At 38.0% G+C, this 19340-nt stretch overlaps 1 protein-coding gene across 10 annotated transcripts in view; it reads left to right on the forward strand.

Annotated features, from left to right (window-relative positions):
- Positions 1-559: 559 nt before the first annotated feature.
- CYRIA (CYFIP related Rac1 interactor A) overlaps positions 560-19340 on the forward strand; it is a 67663-nt gene continuing 48882 nt past the window's right edge. For 6 of the 10 annotated variants that reach the window (XM_088135827.1, XM_007438130.4, XM_088135861.1 and 3 more), the window contains exon 1: positions 560-694. The gene's annotated coding sequence lies outside the window, so the exon portion shown is untranslated. Of the gene's footprint in view, positions 695-946; positions 1147-19340 lie in introns of those variants that run through there. The other 4 variants (XM_088135849.1, XM_088135835.1, XM_088135832.1 and 1 more) reach the window with 4 other exon arrangements.

A 19340-nucleotide genomic window follows, 5' to 3' on the forward strand; every position in this document is an offset into this window, starting at 1 on the left:
AAATACCAAGAGGGGAAGGAACCAAAAGATTTGAGCGGAGGGAAGGTTTCACATCCCCTGTGCTATTCCGCCATTAATACATTAAGCATGCAGACATAGCACACAAATATGCTTTCTCTCTCTCGTGCGCACACACTGGCAGGGAACCCGTTGCACTAATATCCTGTCATAGCTAGGTTGGCACTAGATTGCAGCATTTATTTTTCCATATCCATTTTTTCCCCCAACGTTACGACCGAGCCCACTCACAACTTTTATTGGAGTGCGTGGCCAGAATCCGTTCTGGTTTCTTGCATGACATGTTTCACGTGGCACGCAGGGCTGAGCCGCGACAATCCACCCGTGAGCGCCGGTGCACGCGCGCGCCTCGGCTCCAGAGGGGGCTGCGTTCGTGCCCCCTTGGCAAGGGAGGGAGGCGGCGTCTGTGGCGGTCCCCGCTCGGGGAGGAAAGAGGGCCGCGCGCGCCCTGACTGACAGCGGCACGGAGCGCCTCCCCCCAGACGCCAAATACAGAGGGAAGGGAAAGAAGCTGCTGCTCTCGGGGAGTGTCCCGCCCGCTTGCCCGCGCCTCCTCCCTCCTCATCACCTCCCTTCCCCCGCGTTTGCAGAGCTAAGTCGGGTCACTCTGGCGAGCGTCGGCTGGGCATGGCTCAGCATTCCCTGGTCTGCTGCGGGGCCGAGGCAAGGCGAGCAGGTAGGGGCAGCGGGCGCGGGTGCCAGAGCAGGGGTAGAGTGCGAGGAGGCGGCAGACGCGGCTCTTCGCCGGGGTGAGGAAGGCGGGAGCGGCAGGGAGGGAGGGAAGGAAGGGGCCCGGCCTGCGGTGAGCAGCCTGGTGTGGAGACCTCGCTGCAAGCTGGCGGGTGGGAGAAGAGCGCTCCCCGGCGGACTGGGAACGGACGCAGCTGCGCGGGAGCGGTTCCAGACCTCGCGGCTTGCGCTGGGCACCGTACCGCTCAGCATCTAACCCAGGGTTGCTTTTCTTCGTGGGAAGCTGCGGATTGCCCTCCTGATCACCATCTTTAATGAGACCCCACCTTCCCCGGGGAGTGCTTCGGGTGTACCTTGGCCACCCTCTCTCGGCCAGGGCAACCCTGTCCCGTCGCGTGTTTTACTTGGGGGATGCAACCCCCCGACCCTCCCCCGAAGGTTGTTTCCTGATAACCGTGAACGGGTTGAGAGTTGGGCGGGGGAGGAGAAGACACCTGTTGCTGATTTTGCTGCTTTCCCTTCCTCCCGGCTGTGACCTCTGGTTCAACTGTGATTTGGAGGGAAAGGATTGTGGAGGTTGCGGCTCCTTTTGTGCCTCCCTCCACCCCCTTCGTAACGAAGTTGTTCATGTCCCTGCGTGTGTGTGTGTGAGAGAGAGAGGATCCCCGGTTATGTTAGTTATAGGCCTTGGAAGAAGCCTTCTCTGTTCTCTTCATCCACCCTGTTTGCAGGTGGAATGAATGACGTATTTTGCGTTTAAAATCAGTTTGGGTTTGCTCTTGCTTCCTCCTGTCATGTGCAGCACCGGAAACCTCTCAATGGCAGTGGTGTTAATTTTTCGTGTTTGTGTGAGCTTTTTCTTCATGAATTCAGGTAGACCTAAGGCCAAATACAGGGATTTGCTTGATGGTGTGGGTTAAACTGACTGCATCCAGTTCATCCATCGTGTGGGCTGGCAGAGCTTGAGAGAGATGTTGTAGGAGATTCATATGTATTCATGCTATAGGTACAGCTGACTTAAAATGATTGCAAGGGAGGACTGCGGCTGTCAAAGGCTCTTGCTGCTGCGTGGCAGGAGCTCCACGCCACATTTTTAACATTGGGATATGGCAGCTGGGTGGACTTTGTTTTGAATGCCTAACTATAATGAGGCCATTGATGCCTTTGGGGGAAGGGGGCCATCATGGAAAATGGATTTTTGTGTTATGGCAAAATTCATGGCACTTGCACACGGTCCAAGTTAGCAAAAAGTCATTTCAGATGTCCAGAAGGGATTCAGAAGGCTGTCCCCCAGAAAGTATCCCATATGCATTCTGATGTTTTACAAGCCTGCGATAGGGTTAGACCATGTCTAAAGGAGTATATTTTAAATGTATTAAGGATTAAACTGACATAAATAAATGTCTTTGTTAGCATGTACTGTAAATTAATAGCATGAAGTTATTGTTCCACCTTTTTTATAAGGAAATTTTGTGGATGGATTTCCTGGTCTTTCTGTTTTTGTTGCAGACTCCAAATTTGATTGAAGTGGTAGTGTGGGAGAGAGAAGGTCAAAATGTTGCTGTTTTTGTTTTGTTTCCTCAGTCCAGATGTTCTGTGTCAAGAACTGGTGTTTGCTACCTCCTTCTCCTCCACCCCAGAAAGCTTTTGGTGGAGGTGGGATTTTGACCAAGGGAAGTAACTCTTAAATGTTGTTTTGCCCATCTCAGTTAAATTCCATATGTTTTTAAGAGCAAAAATGTCAGGTTACTAGTTATAGCTATAATCTAGTCTGCTTCTGTTGCTTGGTTGTTGTTGTTTACACCGTACACATTTTCCCATGTGTATTGAAAGACAGCTGACCATTACAGTACAGTTTACCCCTTCATTGTATCTTAGGTGGTCTTGCTAATTAGGACATTTTGGACCTGAAATTTCAATATAGTGTTGTGAAATTATCACACCAGTTAATATATGTGTGAGCCTCTGCCTAGCACCCTTCTTTTATCTCATGGAATTAAAATCATTGTTGAAACAGGAATATTATTGGTACAGCATCAGTTCTTTAGCAGCATCTCTCAATAATTACATGAATGCCAAATCTGTCACTCGTTTTGCTCTTTGCATTGAGCAAATAGCTATTCATTAAGAATTATTTTAAGTTATCGTTTTACTTTGGCTCCTTTGATTTGAAATGTTTTTGAAAAAACAGGACTTGGCAGAGTTTGTTCTGCCTCCATATAACTTGCATTCCACTCTTAGTCATGAATGTTAAAATCTTCTTAGTTCTTAAAACAGAGTTTGGCTTCAGGATTAAGACCTTTAAGAAACTTACAAATACAATAAAAGTTTTCTTTTGGGAGGTATCATGAGTTGATAATGTGGCTAAGATCCTTTCTAGTGGTTATGACTTATTTGGGTCATAGTGATGCGTTGTAGTGCCAACAAGGGTTTCTGTGTTCCCGCTTTGTCATTAATACATTAGCCAAGAGATGGAAAAATCCACTTCCCAGACAGTTTGCTGTCTTGTGCCAGGCCATTCTAGAGGCACAAGGCCAGCAAAAAATGGTAGAGTGAAGATTTTTGATGAGGAAAGCAAGCAAATGCTGTTCAATTAGTATTATTTTTTTAGGTGAACCATTTTCTGCTTCAGCATTTGAATTTTCTCTTTTCTATATCTGCAATGAGCAAAGGGAGCCCAATCCTGAGCAAGTATTTATTTTTCTTTATATATTCATATTAATGCATTTCATATGTTTATTTATTAGATTTTTACTCCACCTTTATATAAAAAGAGCTGTTATACTGAAAAAGGCATTTTCCAACTTGAAATGCAAAAATCTGGCATTGATTGGTATCCATTTTACTCCTAAAATGGAGCTATATCTTAATCCCCTTTTCAGCCTATTTACCTTTTGCTGGTTATTAAAAGTGGTTGGACACAACTAGATTCTTTCCTTGTCTAAAATAACACAATTTTGCATTGTATGTATGGGAGGCAAAGATACCTCACAAAAGCTTCTTTGTAATAGCAACTGTGTTTTGAATGCAATCCCTTTTTTCTGTTCGTGCATTAATACATTTCTTGGGGAGTTGACTTTGGGTTTGTTTTTAATTATTTCTCTTTCCCAAATTTAGTTGTGTGTTGTTTAGGATACTGCTCTCCTATCATCACTGTATTCAACTTTATGATATACAGGAATAACTGTATGTATATAAAATGACAACTGTATGGGGAACTTTTTAAAAAGTACTTTCTATTTTCATGTTCTTTTATTCTTAGTATTCTGTCTCCACTTCACACATCCCCCTCCCCAGCCACCTCTTCTCACTCTCCTATCTTTGTTCAGAAATAAATGGGGGGGGGGGGATGATATGAGAGAGAGAGAGAGAGAGAGATCTTGAAGCAAGCAGCATCTTTCAAACGCAAGGGAAAGCTTACTTTTCTCCTTTGTTGTGTTAGTGCAGCTTTCCCTAAGTTGGTGCCATTCAGGTTTCTGTATTAGTACATAAATTTGGTTCATGTTTACTTTGTGAATGGCAAGAAAGTCAAAATGAAATTTCTGTTACTGTATGTAATTGCGTATAAGCCCATCAGATAAGCTTAAACTTTTAAAAAATGCGCCACCTTTGGATAAGCTGACCCTCAAAATTTTTGTATGTTTTAATTTTCACAATTGGCTTATCCACAGGTGGCACATTTGTCATGGTAATGTGAGGGCTGGCTTATATGCAAGTATATAAAAAAGTATTACTGTATATTCTTGCACTTAAGCCCATCCATGGATAAGCTGAGCCCAATTTTTTTGAGTGTGTTTTGGAACCTAAAATCCTAAAAAAACAAGTATATTTGGTATTTCTCCCATTCTATAATTTGGTCCTTTTTGCATTTATGATCTCTGTTCAGAGTATATATTGCAGTGTATATTCTGTATTAAGAGCTGCTTATTAAGAATAACACTCTGCGTGCTGCGCCCTGCGTGGGCAGATCCTTAGTCTGAGGCTCCCCTTGGACTTCAGCTTGTGCTCAGAAATAGGTGGAGGTGGTAGCCGGGAGGGCCCGTGAACAACCCAGTTGTTACTGTTTCCGAAATGGGAAGTTATAAGGACATTCACTCATGTCCTTATCATCTCACACCAGGTTTACTACATTTCACTGTAGTTGGTTATATCCTTGAAGATCATTTGAAAGCTGATCCGGAATGTAGCAGCCTAGGTAGTAATGGGTTCACTTTGTTTTGCCCACGTAACACCTCTATTTCACGAGCTGTGCTGGTTACCAGTAGGCTTCTGGGTGCAATTCAAGGTGCTTGTTGTTATCTATAAAGCCCTCTGTGGCTTAAGATGTGGATATTTTTGAGACCACCTACTTCACATGGAAACTGCCCATTCGTTGAAGAACTTGCTACGCATACTCCAAGGGAAAGTTGATACCACGATCCCAAGGGCACACCTTTCTGTGGCAGTCTGGAATCAGCCCTGCCCCTGTTAGTATTCTGAAAGGCAGTGCAGACCTACTTTTTTGGAGAGCCTATGGAGAAGGAATGCAGTGTTAATTATTGCTCCCAAGGATGTGGTGTCAAGTGATGGGGTGAGAGAGTGGTGCTAATATGACTGATGTTCTGATTTGTTATATTTTAAACTTGAATTACTGAAGAATTTCCTGAGTTCACTGCTTTATCAATAAATCTGGGGATTATATTTTTTTCATTTCCTATACTACTGCTGCACATACTAACTATACCAGTGTGATAACATTGGAATTATCCTGTTTCTTATTTCTATTTCAGAGAATGGTGGGTGGCACTGGAGCATATTTGTTGCATGTAAGAAAGTAAAGATTCCTGAACCCAAATGTACTTACAAGCAACTATCAGAAAATTCTGGGAGCACTGCTGGTGTTTTACTAGATTCTAGTGTTTATATTTTAGTATGACATCTTTAATATTTTGGGACTGCATTTTGGTTTGCAGTGATAGTAATTCACACTTGCTCAACTGGTACTTCTTATCCTAGCTGCATAAACATGAAAGTTATTCTATTATAAGCTCCACTACACCACAGTATACTTTTATTACTTAGGTATAATTTTAGGATTGTCTGTAGCCAGTCTACTTGAGTATTTTTTTCTTCTGACTTTGTAAAACTCAATTCTCCACATCTGTCTCACATTAGTTAACTTTTGGAATATATAATTGCATGCTATAATTAAAATTGGAAGTTCATTGGAGGAAAACTAGTTGGTTTGCCATATGCAGTATTGAGCAATGTCTAGTCCTCCAGATATATTGGACTGAAACATCCATCATCCTTAATCATTGGGTATTCAGACTAGTGCTGATGGGAACTGGAGTTGAACAATATTGGTTGACCATATCTTGCCCATCTCTCCCATAATGGCAGTACGTTCCAAAATCAAGCAGGGTTTATATATAATTTTCTTTACTCCAAATCTAGGGAATATATGAGTTCTTTGCAAATATGCATGCTTCCAGAATCACATTTTTATTAGCCAGAGATAATTGTTACAAAACATATCAAGTGACTTCACCCAATGCCTTTTTGTATGAATGAACTAATCTTAAAATAGCGATACTATCGGTCCCAGCTTCAATTCTTGTCAAATACCAGACTTACTATACAGTGTACACAGGAAATACAGGTTTGCTATGGAAACAGTAACACAAAATAGCCAAATTTTGGTTATAAGCTTGCTGTTAATTAGTTATTTTTCTATTTCAGTGTTTTATATATTTCCTTGGTTTCTGTCTTTCAGATATTTGCTTACTTATCATCCTATTGATCCAGTTTAAAATTGATCGTGTCTCCTTTAATTTGACCCAATTTCATTCATGCATTTTCTTCCCTCTAGTAAATTTTGAGTTATTTTATTACTCATACTGGATATACTATTGAATATTGTAATATCCTAATTTCAAATTCATGGAGAAAATCTATGTGGTCGCTAGGAGTTGAAAATGACTTGATGGCACATAATCAAATTCCAGTAATCAGTGAAGTGTATTTGAACTTGTTCTTTATTATGACTGCAGTTCTGATTTTCAAATCTCAGAGAGTTAGATTGCTACAAGCAATTAAATAAATATTGACTAAAATGTTTAATTAACAAAACATTTCTCTCAATTTTGCCCAGGTGTTTTAAATATATGAGATGCTGGTGGTTTAAAACTGTGTTCTTTATACTATCTTCTGTGTTTCATGTTGATGAACAGAAGATATAGAAAACATTTAAAATGCTTTTGTTATAATTCATTATCATATTTGAATTAGGATATTAGTCTAATTGTAACTCAGTGGTTCCCACACTGATTTCGCAGTGATGTTTTGGAGGAGCTGAATAGAAATTCCATAACAAAAGTTTATTGAACGCCCAATCACCTGGTAATCAAGAGTTTTGGATGGGCAACTGGTTGAGAAAGAATTTGGTTTGTTTTTTTACTTAAATGTAGTTTGGAAGCTGTGCATGTCTTTATTTTTGCTTCAACAGGCTGCAAATTTAAAAGCTGCAGCCATTTTGATTTCTCTATGAAAAAGGATCTAACTTCCTATTTTACTGTAGCAAGTATATAAGTTGTTGCTGTACCAGACAGGAAGATTTTAATATTCAGCAGATTTATGTTCTACAGATGCAAAATGCTCATCTTATTAAATATGTTTTTTGTGTGTGTGTGATGAAACAGGCAATCAACATACAGCATTTCTGTTGCACACACAAATGAAGTAGCTATTGCAAGATGAAGTACTTGTAAGAGTAAGATTCACCAGTACTGTATTAGTGCCCACTGATTCAAAGGTTTAACTAACTATTAATTTATATATGTGTTTGTGTGATTTTTTTTCAGTATAAAAACCTTTCTCTGAACTAGCATGCGTACACTCCATCAATATATTTAAAACGCTGATGGAAATGATGCTTCAAAGCCTTACCAGTTTGAGACATAGTTACACAGTTCAAAGTCAGTGGCAGTGGGATCCACTGTCTTCCATATCAGTGTGACCACATCAGTTTATCCACTTTATCCAAATTATACATCTTTTTGAAAAAAACAGTTCACTTCTTTAGAATTTAAGTAAATGTAGAGCTCTTTTGAACTCAAGGAAGGACAATTTTGGATGAGTCTTAAAGGTTCTTGTTGTATCTTTGAATTGTAGATTTTTTATTCTTGCATAACCTTATATTTATTGGAATTATCATGAAGTGAGAGTTTTGGAGAAAGAATTGGAGTGGCAGCTAACATCAGACAAAATATATGAATTGCAAGCAGCTTAGAAATTAATCCAGTACTAGAAATGCTTCCACTGTTGTGAGTATTATATATAGCAGTGGCTATTCGCAGTATGATTAAATTCACCTATGTGTCGCTAATTCTCCTGGTAGGTATATATAATGTATGAAGTTACCCCTAATAGTTATTGCTTTCTTTTTTATGCGCTCGCTATAATAGTTACGTAGTTCTATAGACCATCAAGCTATGACAGTCTAATTAAGCAGATACAGCACTTACACAAATGGAGACAGTGCATGCTAGGCCTTCCACTGAAAAATTACTGAGTGTAATGTAAATAGAACAGCAACAGTAGCATCTTCATAGTTTATGATAATATTGCCATTTCTAGTTTGCTCTGGAAATACAGAATTTAACTATACTTCAGTTATTAAAGTTTATATTGTGGAAGATTGCTGGTGATATCACTGACAACGTTTCTAGTACCATGAAAAAATTTCCCTGTTTTTCTTTATGTACTGAATGTTTTTTTTTTATGCTGTACTCTAAAGCCGTCTTTTGTAGTTAAAATGTATTATTTATTTCACAGGATTTATATGCTTCCCTAATCATAGTATTATTAGTGAGGCATAATGTTTTCTTTTGGCGCATGTTTAGGATAGGACAAATTTGGGGTTACTATATTCAAATTTTTAAATTATTTAGCTATCATATTTGCATCACATTTTCTTTCATTGAAAGTTGTCATTCTTTTATCACATCTTCTCATGCTTTATCACATCTAAAATATTTTATGGTTGTGAGTTTCCAAGAAGTGTGGCTCAATACTAAAGTTATTTCCATGGTATCCTTGATGGTATTAATAATATTAATTAATTCATTTAACTTAAACTATAATGGTAATGATGTATACAGTGAAATGTTCCTTCTATCTTTGACATATTTAAAACAGGATATAATTTAGGATTCCTTCAGCTTCCTTTGTTCTTTCTTAAACTTATCTATTATTACAGTTTTTCACCTTTAGCACTGAGATGGCTAGTTTCCAAAGAAGGCATTCCAGAAGAGCAGCCTATTACAATATTTCTTGTAGAGCCATGGTTTAGCAAATGCCCTGTGACAACTATCATGGAATTCTGTGTGGATGCAACAGCTGAACCATTGATAGTAGCTACAGTTGATTTATTGAGAGAGACGAATATATTCTTAAATAGCACTGTTCCTTTCATATTATTTTAGGAATGGAGTTACAAGGGACAATTTTATCTGCACGTAGTAAAGTTAGGAGTATTTGAATAGCGTTAGCTATCATGAATTCAGATGAAAGCATTTTCATATGGGAGGTCTCTTCCAGAAGAAAGTACGTGATTCATTATCTTTATTTGTTGGATGCTTTTCATTTCCTAAGTCTACAACAAGATGTCAGTATGGGATCTGCACAGTATAAATTTTGACTGCCAGATAGAAAAAAAATGAGCACAGGTAAGAAAAACGAGAGATGAAACACAGCTTTTAATTCAAGAATATGAAGCTTTCTTTTAATGAAGCTTATGGAAGGTTCAAGACAGATGAAAAGAAGGCCTTCTAATAATAAAGGCACTACCACTCTTAACACTTGTTGTAGTAGAGCATGAATGGGGTATTATGTAGTATTTATGTCCTCTTTGGCCACAGTGGGAACAGAGTGTTGGGCTACATTAACTTTTGGTGAGATTCAGCCAGGTTTTTCTGATGTTCTACATGAAGCAGAACAGACGTTCTAAAGTGGGAGGAATGAGTGGCTATCTCACAGCGCATGAAAATTGTGGTGAAAATTGCAATATTTGCAACTATTAACTTATTCAAACTCAGCATTTCTAGAAAATACCTAATCTGATGTAGCATAGTAACTAAGAAACTGATTGCATAATGTTGTTTGTCTACTCAAAAATAAATCCTCTTGAATACAATCTTGTTTATTTCTAGATTTGTGTGTTTAGAATAGCTGCTTCAGATTTGGAGAAGTATCTGTTTCATTTCACTCCTCAGTTTGGATCACACAATGGTAAACCACTTTTTCTACATGGTTTGCTAGACAAGCCATAATGGCCTGGTTTGTACATACTATTAAAACTGTAGTCGTGAGTTCACACATCGTATAAGCCCCAAACAAATAACATGGCTTAGTATAATATGTACACCCAGCCACTGACTCAGTCAGGATCCATATAGGAGCCTGGCTCTCTGAGGCTGTATTAGTAACATTCACTGTTTGGGGTTCTGGAATGAGCTTAATAAAAATAGAAGATAAGTATGTTATGATGGTGAAAATGGCAAATTCCCAATTGATGTATTAGGACTGAATATGCAATGAACAGAATTCCAACATTCTTACAGTGATCTAATATGCAATCACATTTGTGATACAGTATAGTGTGAAAATTACATTGACAAGCTGGAAAATGAGCAGAAAATGGCTTTAAAAATTATCAAGTGCTTGGAATACCCATAAGAAAAGACAAGTTTTATTTGTTTTTGTTGTGGTTTTTTTAAAAGCCATTTTATAAAATAGGACTGTGCAAATCCTTTGAAATTGATGCTCTGCAACATGCAGGAGCATGTTTGAAGCCCCTCTCTTTGAATAAATGAAACAGTCATGTCTTTTTCCATGCCAGCACAGCTATTTTTGTAAGCTGTTCCCAGCTGACTCTCCATGCACCTGCATGTGAAGCAAAGTGGCTGTGCGTGCACATTCATGCAAAGACAGCTAGAAAGAGTTGTTGACATCACCATGCAAGCCCGGAAAAACTTATAGGTCCTTTATTGATTCAAAGAGAGGTGCTTTGTACACACACTCTTTTGAAGGATTTGTACTGCCCTATTATAAATTAACAATAAGCAAGGATATGCAAGTTGGTGCATTCTAGATGTTATAGACTACTGTTTCCATAATCCTTTGTGTGGGACTGGCTGGTTGGACTTGATTAGAGTTGACATCCAGAACATTTGGAGAGCATCAGCTTGCCTATCCTTGATGCAAGCAGAAAGAATATTTCCATGGTAAAACAGATTTTAAGGCATTTTATTCATGTTTTTATAATTTTAGTTTAGAAAAATTCTGTACCCTCCTTGAAATAGTAAATGATTAAAGCAATAACATGGATTTAATTATCTCCAACAGCTTTCCTCAATATTTTCTCCCTCCAGATGTATGACCTTAATTTCCCAGTCAGCATGGTCATCCCTGAAAATTCTGGCAGTTGAAGTCGATACATCTAGTGTGTCCTCAGATTAGGGTACAATTTTATTATGCTATTTAGTATGTTTAAACATTTAAGCTTGTATTACAGCTATAGTTAATGGAGTTTGACATGATTATACTATATGGTGCACGATGAAGCTGTTGATCCAGTATTGTGACTTCAAATTATTTTCAAATACAGGTAGTCCTCACTTAATGACCCTTATTGGGACCAGAATTTCTGTCACTAAGTGAAGTGGTTGTTAGGTGAAACATCACATGATCACACCACTTAGCAACAGCAATTCCAGTAGTCCCAGTCCCAGTTGTTTGAGGATCTCATGCTTCTCCTGCCCTGCCATACTTGCCTCTGCTTCACCTCCCCCCACCTACCTGTCTCCCTCCCATCTCTGCCCTTTCGGCTGCCCTGCACTCCACCACCTACCCCTGCCGCTCCACCTCCCCCAGCTGACCTTCACCATCTTCTTTCTCCCGCTGCTGACAAGACACGCTTGGCTAAGGTAGCTGCTGCCCCTTCATGAGGCCTTTGTGCCTCATCAGCAGGGGGAGAAAGAAGTTAGCAAGGGTCAGATGGGGACAGTGGAGGAAATGGGTAGGCAGTGCAGTGCAGTGCAGGGCAGCCAAAAAGGTAGAAATGGGGGGGGGGAACTAGGCGGGTGGGGAGAGTTGAAGCGCATGCTGTGGTCATAAATGCGGTTGGGCTGTCAAGCACCTGAATTTTGATCACATGATTGCAGGAGTGTGCAATGGCCATAACTTCAAGGACTGGTTGTAACTACAATTCATTCAGCACCGTCATAACTTTGAATGATCACTGAATGAATGGTTGTTAAGCAAGGACTACCTGTAAGGAATTAAGGATATTTTTGAATAGATTTGTGTGGGATTGCTCTGTTTGTTTTTTCAACAGTCATTTAGTAGCTTACTACCAAGGGCTTATTTCAGTTTTGTATGTTTTAAAAATGTGTTTTACAGCTGTTATCATTTATAGATAGAGGTGATTGCTTGATTCTTGAAAGCAAAGCAGAGGAATCAACCATTACTATTTCCACTCCTGCAATAGAGAGGTTGTAGCAGAGCACCACACAGTGCAGCACCAGTGACATAAGCAGGGACACTGATGCTATTTAATCTATTTAACTCCAAAAACAGTATTTTCTTAGAATGTAAATATACATAAGAATGGGAACCTTTATTGACATAGGTCTGTTGAATGACTCCCTGGTTTTCTTCAATAATCTTTTTTGTTCAGACTGCTAACTATTTTGGTATCCTCTAAAACTGTCTTCATCCTGTATTGTAAATCCGAATCCTGCTTCATCTTACAATGTAAATCTTTTGTAGATCATTATGTTCTTGCTGAAAGAGCCAGGGAGCTGCTTCCTCTTCTGACATAATATATTTGGTCTTTTATCTTGAAAGTTCTTTTGTGAACACTTGCATTTTGTCTCATTCTTGAATCCTGTTAGAGACTCTCTCAGATTCTTCCTTTGCTCCCCATAATCCCCAATAGTAAAATTGGACTAAATTGTGTTGTCTTAACTTCCAAGTGCATTCATTTTCCTATAATTCTTTGGAGTGTATCCCTTTTGGCATTACAGTTGTGGTTTTTGCTGCAAGAAAGGATACTTTGCAGCATTCATGGTTATATGAAAGGAGTGGAAGAAATGAAACTCGTGGGGAAGGCTGTTTGTGGGATTTAAACTTTGACCGTATTGGCAGGCGACTTGGCTAGCCACAAGCAGAGATATAGCTAGTTTAGGGTTAGTAATAGATGTCTTGAATTGGCAGACATGAAGTACATGTTTTTGCTTTTGTTATAGCAAAGTGATCTTACATGAGTTAACTAGTAAACCTATGCAAAAGTAATTATATTTTTATAAATATAAGGAACATAGTTTAGGAGGGAAGTAGGCATGGTGGACCTCCTTGTCCATGTTGTATAGAAAGTCTTTAAAGGGTACAGTAACTGAGCTTTGGGCATATTGACTAGGAATCTGTTATAACTAGTTGCCAGTCCTGCCCTTGAGAGTGCCTTCTGTTTGGGTGTTTTGTGTTATTTCTCTACTATCTATTTATCTAGCATGTGGACTGGATTAGTTTCCTCTTCACTGTCCAGCTTCCAGGAAAACTTCAGTAGGCTAACAAATGCAAGAGATGAAGTCGTCTTTGTGTGATTCTATACGAAATATTCTGTCTTGAAGCGTATGTAGTGCTCTCTATCATTGTTGTCTTATGCTTTTATTTCAGAATGATTTTAATTAATGTATTAGTTCTGTGATTTTGTTACATGTTGCTGGTGGCTTTCTCTTTTTTTACATTTTACAATGTAAGAATTACTGAAATGATAAAATGCCATTAACCTTTGTATTATTTTTGTTATTTTCTTGATTTAAAAATGACTTTATCATATCCTATATGATTCCTGCATCCCTTTTTGTTTTTTATTTTATCGTATTGGTGAATTTAGCAAGCAAAAATAAAAACAGTACAACAGTGATGTAGACAAAAAGAAAAATGTATATATAGTAGTGATAAAAATGAACTAAAACTTTTAAAGAGGGAAGAAGAAAAAAAATCAGCTTTGATGGAGTTTGTGTGAAGCTAGCATTTTTGTCGTTGAGGGGTGATGTTTTGGTTTATTTATTCGTGTTATTTTTGGAGATGTTTCTCCACACAAGGAAAGCCTTGCCTTACCCTTCCTCCTGGTTCCTGAGCTTCTTCCCCCTTTGCTCTTTGTTCTTAGCATTTCAAGGCAGCAAAGTGAAGGCAATCAAAGACCACCACCAAATTGCTCTGAGTATTTGGGGAGTGAAAATGATGGTTGTTTGGAAACTGCCTTACGGCTAACTGAATCAAACAAACTTACATTCTGTGCTTATACACTTAGTTATAGCTATTCATGTTATGCACTGAAATATATTATCATAATGAAATTCCACAAAGATAAAAACAATATAATAGTGGTAATATAATCAGAGGAAAAATTATACCTGATAGTTATTAAAATGAACTAAAACTTTTTAAAAGTTCCATATTTTATATATCTGTATCTCTGTCTCTCATGCCTTCAAGTCAATTTTGACTCCTGGCAACTGCCTGGATGAGTCTCTGTAGTTTTTTGGGCAAGATTTTGGAAGTGGTTTGCTGTTGCCTTCTTCCCAGGGCTGAGAGAGAGTGAGTGGCTCAAAATCACCCAGCTGGCTTTGCGCCTAAGACAAGACTAAAACTCACCATCTCTAGTCTGGTGCCTTAACAACTACATCAAACTGGCTCTCATAATATTAATATAGAACTAGCTTAATCCTGTTATCATTTTATTAAATCTAGGCCATACAGAAACATGTTGCTTATCTTCTCATTATTATAACATAAAGACATTTTAAAGTTCAAGGGGGAACATGTATGTGAATCCACTCTTTAACATGTCATTTCCACTTAGGTGGGATAATTCTCTTTGCCAACTCTCAGACTCAGTAGAGCCAATTCTTCATAAAATTCCATATTTTTGGAGTATAATTCAGCATCTCATTTACATCTCTAACTGCTGTGGTTTTCCCCAAAGTTATATTAACAGATGTAATCACTTGAAAACAAAAAAGTCATAAAAAAACATGACCAAATCATATGAGTCAGAGAACCCTCAGATTACAATGCCAACACAAACATTCTGATATCCATCCTTTTAAAACCATTTTTGAGGAGTTCAGTATAGATAGAACAAGATTTTCTGATGAATTAACTTTAGTCGTTAGTCATAAGTATATTTTACATTTTTCTTAAAATTTTGGTCTATTGATGTTCCAAACTTGGACATTTCAGTTCCTTATTCTGTGTATGTATGTACCTGTGTGTGTGTATTCAATATTAACCTGAAGCTGCTAAAGCACTGGAGACACATTGTTTTATCAGTACACGTTTTATTTGTACATACTGCCAAGTAGATGTATTTATGCAAGTTATATTTAAAACTGAACTTTTCAAAATCCTTAAAATAGCCACTGTTAATTAGTTGGTTCACTTAAAGGTAATATTTTTTTAAAGTAAATAGTTTTATTGATGCAAACATGCATTTGTTTATAATTTCAATCTAAACGTACAACAATGCGTTGTCTAGTTGGTGATAGTATGTTATAACACCTGAACTAGGTTTACATATTTGTGACCCACTAAGTTGACCACATCTCAAGAGCCACATATTTTTGCCTTTTCTGTCTCATCAGTTTCCAAAGCAAACTGGAGAACTGGAGTGTTGAGCTTGGCTTTAGAAACCCTCATTTCAATCTCTGCTGGCTGTGAAACTGACCAGAGGGCAACTCATGAATCATATGTGATCTCCCCAACTACCTTATTTGTTGCCCATAAGCACTCTGAAATTGTGCCAAAATTCAGCAGCAAAATGGCTTAATTTCTGGTGGGGGGAAATTTGGAATTTAAGAGTGAGGTGAGAACACTTCACTCTTGAGAGGCCTCCCACTCCCATATACATGGTTAAAATTGCCAGAAGGGGGACAGTTTTTGACCATAGTATCACTGAATTGCTTTCTGTAGCCATTTAGAAGGTTATGATTCCTCAGAAGTTGCCAGCCCTGGACTAGAGGACCTTAATTGTGTCACTGTCTCCCTCATAAGCAGCTAGAATACAATTATTTCTTCTTTGACCTGCTTAGAAGTAAAGAATACAATTCAACAATCTGTAGATATCTTAGCTACAGACAACGTTGTATGAAAAATCTGCATTCCTTCTTTTTAGCTGAGCCTTCACATAGAAGTCATTCCCAACCTATTGTCCTTCAGAAGTGTTGGACTCTACTTTTCGTTATTGCCTTAGCCAGTTGAAGGGTGATGGATGTTATAATTCTATTATTGTTTGGTATATCTGACAATACTGGATTGAGGAAAGCTTCCATAAAAATTTGAATTTCTTCCCCATTATCTGTTCTGTGCAGGAGTAGCTGGTCTAGCCACAATAGTATTGGTTTGATACTAGAGACTAAAGATAATAATTAATTGCAGTACACAGTTGTTCATTCTTTATTTGTCATCAAGCTTTTTTGTTCTTGTTCCTTAAAGTGGCTGGATGATGGCCTGTTGTCCTATCCCTGACCTTTTGACTCTGATATCCAGGCTGTTTCTGAGGTTTGATTTATACCTCATTAGAAAGGGGTGTGGATGGATTTGTTTTTTTTTTTTTTTTTTTATCAAGTGAAGTAATTAGAAATACATAAATATTGTTTTCACCAGAAAAAAATAATCTCTGGTACCATACATACTGATATGTCACTCTTTCATATACTGTCAAATCCAATTGCATATGATCTAAATTAGGACATCTAAACCAGGACATAACGAGATGCTTCTAGCCCCTGGGGAAATTGCTTCTGTATATTCCTAATGCTTGCGCAAGCTGACTAATAATGGATTTTTAATTAGTTTTTCAGCTTTTTTTTTTTTCCTAGTTGTGTTAAGATACCTTTTTTCTGAACAAAGGCAATATTTAGCATGTTGATTGAGGGAGACATTGTAGGACATCTGTAAAAACTGTAAATAGCAGATAATGCATATGTGCATTTTTGTTACTCTTCTATTCAGCTTAATCTGTTTAAAAGAAGAGTCAAATACTAATGATAAAGCTATGAGCACACTATGAATGCTAATATATAGAATGTATTTGTGCCACTTATTTTTAAAGTATTTCTATTCCAGGTTACTAAGGAACAAGATCTAACTCATTGAATATTTGAGAAGACAATAATAAAGTTTTGTTTTGTTTTTTACATTTCAGGGTGTCTGCATTTTCACCAAGGGAAGGGGAGGGAGAGATGCATTACAACTTGCAGGGTTTTTTTTTTTTTTAAGTGAGTGCCTGAAATGAGCAGTTTATTGAACTGAATTGTCTTCCTTCTTCTTGTCCATAAAAGGAGAAAAGCACTGCCATGTGACTTGTGATTTTTTTCCACTTAAGATGAGGTATTGAGGTTTTGACCAGAGTTGTCCCAGTTAAATTCTGTACAATTAACTTTAGGAGTTCCTAAAATACAGAATGTGTTTCACTGAGGTTTGCCTTCCATTTTTTAATGGTAATCTATAGGGTTTTAAAGAAATCTTTTACAGTATTAACTTTTGACTGTTTTCAGCATAATGCTGCTTATATGAGAATTATGCACACTGCTCTGGATTCCTATTTTATTATGGTGATAGGAATCACCATAGGATATAATAGGAAGGATCGGAATAAATGCAACTAAAACTAAATAATCTTTATTTCAGCATTTCTTCACTCTTAGGCTTCTTGTTTTTTTTTAAATGGCTGCTGTTTACAACAATAAACATTCAGTTAGCTTGTTCAAGTATTTTGCTGAACTTCAGAACAATTTTATGCTGCTTATTTGATGATCAGTCAACAGTTGATCAACAATTCTGTGCAGCCTTTAGTTCTTAGAAGAGGAACCCTATGATGAAGTATCATAATCTAAAAATTATCTAATTTCATTCTTACATGTATTTGAAAGCATGTACGACTTACAAAGATTACTTTGCCTGCCAGCATGTGCATCTTAGTCACAGGGCCAACCTGTCCTGATTCTCTGAGACTAGAGAGTTAATTTCCAGGAAATGTTATTACTTATCCTGACAAGAAATTAACTGCTTGGCTGTCAGTTCCAGTCACACATCAGATATATCCAAAATGTAATTTTCTATTAGTTGCTCTGTTTGAGTTATTGTACAGGTGGTCCCCAGTTTAAGAATGAATTCCGTTCCCAAGGTCTGTCCTTAAGTTGAATTTGTATGTAAGCCAGAACAGTATTATTGTATAATACTGTATAAGTAGTATTGTGTAATTAACTCAAACCATTGTGTATTTAACTTGAATCTTGCTACAGTAGACTCCGTTCTTATCTATGGGTCGTCCTTAAACCGGGCATTCTTAACCTGGGGACTACCTGTATAGTACAAGAAGAAAAATATAAGAATATACAAAAACTAGAATCCTTCTTTTTTAAAAAAAAAAATCTAGAAAATTTTTCTCCTGAAATTTTGACTGAATTGAGAAAGAAGGTGACTGCTAAGGCTGTTTGGCCCAGCAGCACAATCATATTGATCACTAGTGTGTTTTTTTATTGTGTTACTCTTATATTTAATTGCATGCTGGTGGCAAGTACACAGCTGAAGGCTTTGAATGGAATCTGTTCTGCACTTCACATTAACATGGGTGTCAAAGAAATATTGTTTTTAACATACAGTACTGTGCAGAAGTTTTAGGCAAGTGTGAAAAAGTGCTGTAAAGTAAGAATGCTTTCAAAAATATATATTGAAATTGTTTATGTTTATCAATTTACAAAATGCAAAGTGAGTGAATAGAAGAGAAATCCAAATCAAATCAATATTTGGTGTGACTACCCTTTGGCTTCAAACCAGCATCAATTCTTACACTTGCACACTTTGTACACTTGCACAGAGTCTTGTACGATTAGAGTCAGGTGTATGATTAACCAATTATACCAAGCAGGTGTTAATGATCATCAATTTCATATGTAGGTTGAAACAGTCATTAACTGAAACAGAAACAGCTGTGCAGGAAGCTTAAAACTGGGTGAGGAACAGCCAAACTCTGCTACTAAGGTGAGGTTGTGGAGGACAGTTTCATGTCACAGGTCATACACCATGGCAATAGTGAGCACAGCAACAAGACCCAAGGTAGTTATATTGTATCAGCAAGGTCTCTCCCAGGCAAAAATTTCAAGTCAGACTGGGGTTTCAAGATGTGCTATTCAAGCTCTTTTGAAGAAGCACAAAGAAATGGGCAATGTTGAGGACCATAGATGCAGTGGTTGGCCAAGGAAACTTAATGCAGTGGATGGAAGACACATCATGCTTACTTCCCTTTGACATTGGAAGATGTCCAGCAGTGCCATCAGCAGAGAACTGGTGGAAACCAGTGGGACCCAGGTACACCCATCTACTGTCTGGAGAAGTCTGGCCAGAAGTGGTCTTCATGGAAGAATTGTGGCCAAAAAGCCATACCTCCAATGTGGAAACAAGGCTAAGTGACTCAACAATGCATGAAAACAGGACCTAGGGTGCAGAAAAAGGCAGCAGGTGCTCTGGACTGGTGAGTCAAACTTTGAAATATTTGGCTGTAGCAGGAGACTGTTCGCTGAAGG

The sequence above is a fragment of the Python bivittatus genome, unplaced genomic scaffold (assembly GCF_059951505.1).
Source record: "Python bivittatus isolate LINGU-HERP-01145 unplaced genomic scaffold, Pbiv_v1 ctg000020_np1212, whole genome shotgun sequence".
Taxonomy (NCBI): Eukaryota; Metazoa; Chordata; class Lepidosauria; order Squamata; family Pythonidae; genus Python; species Python bivittatus.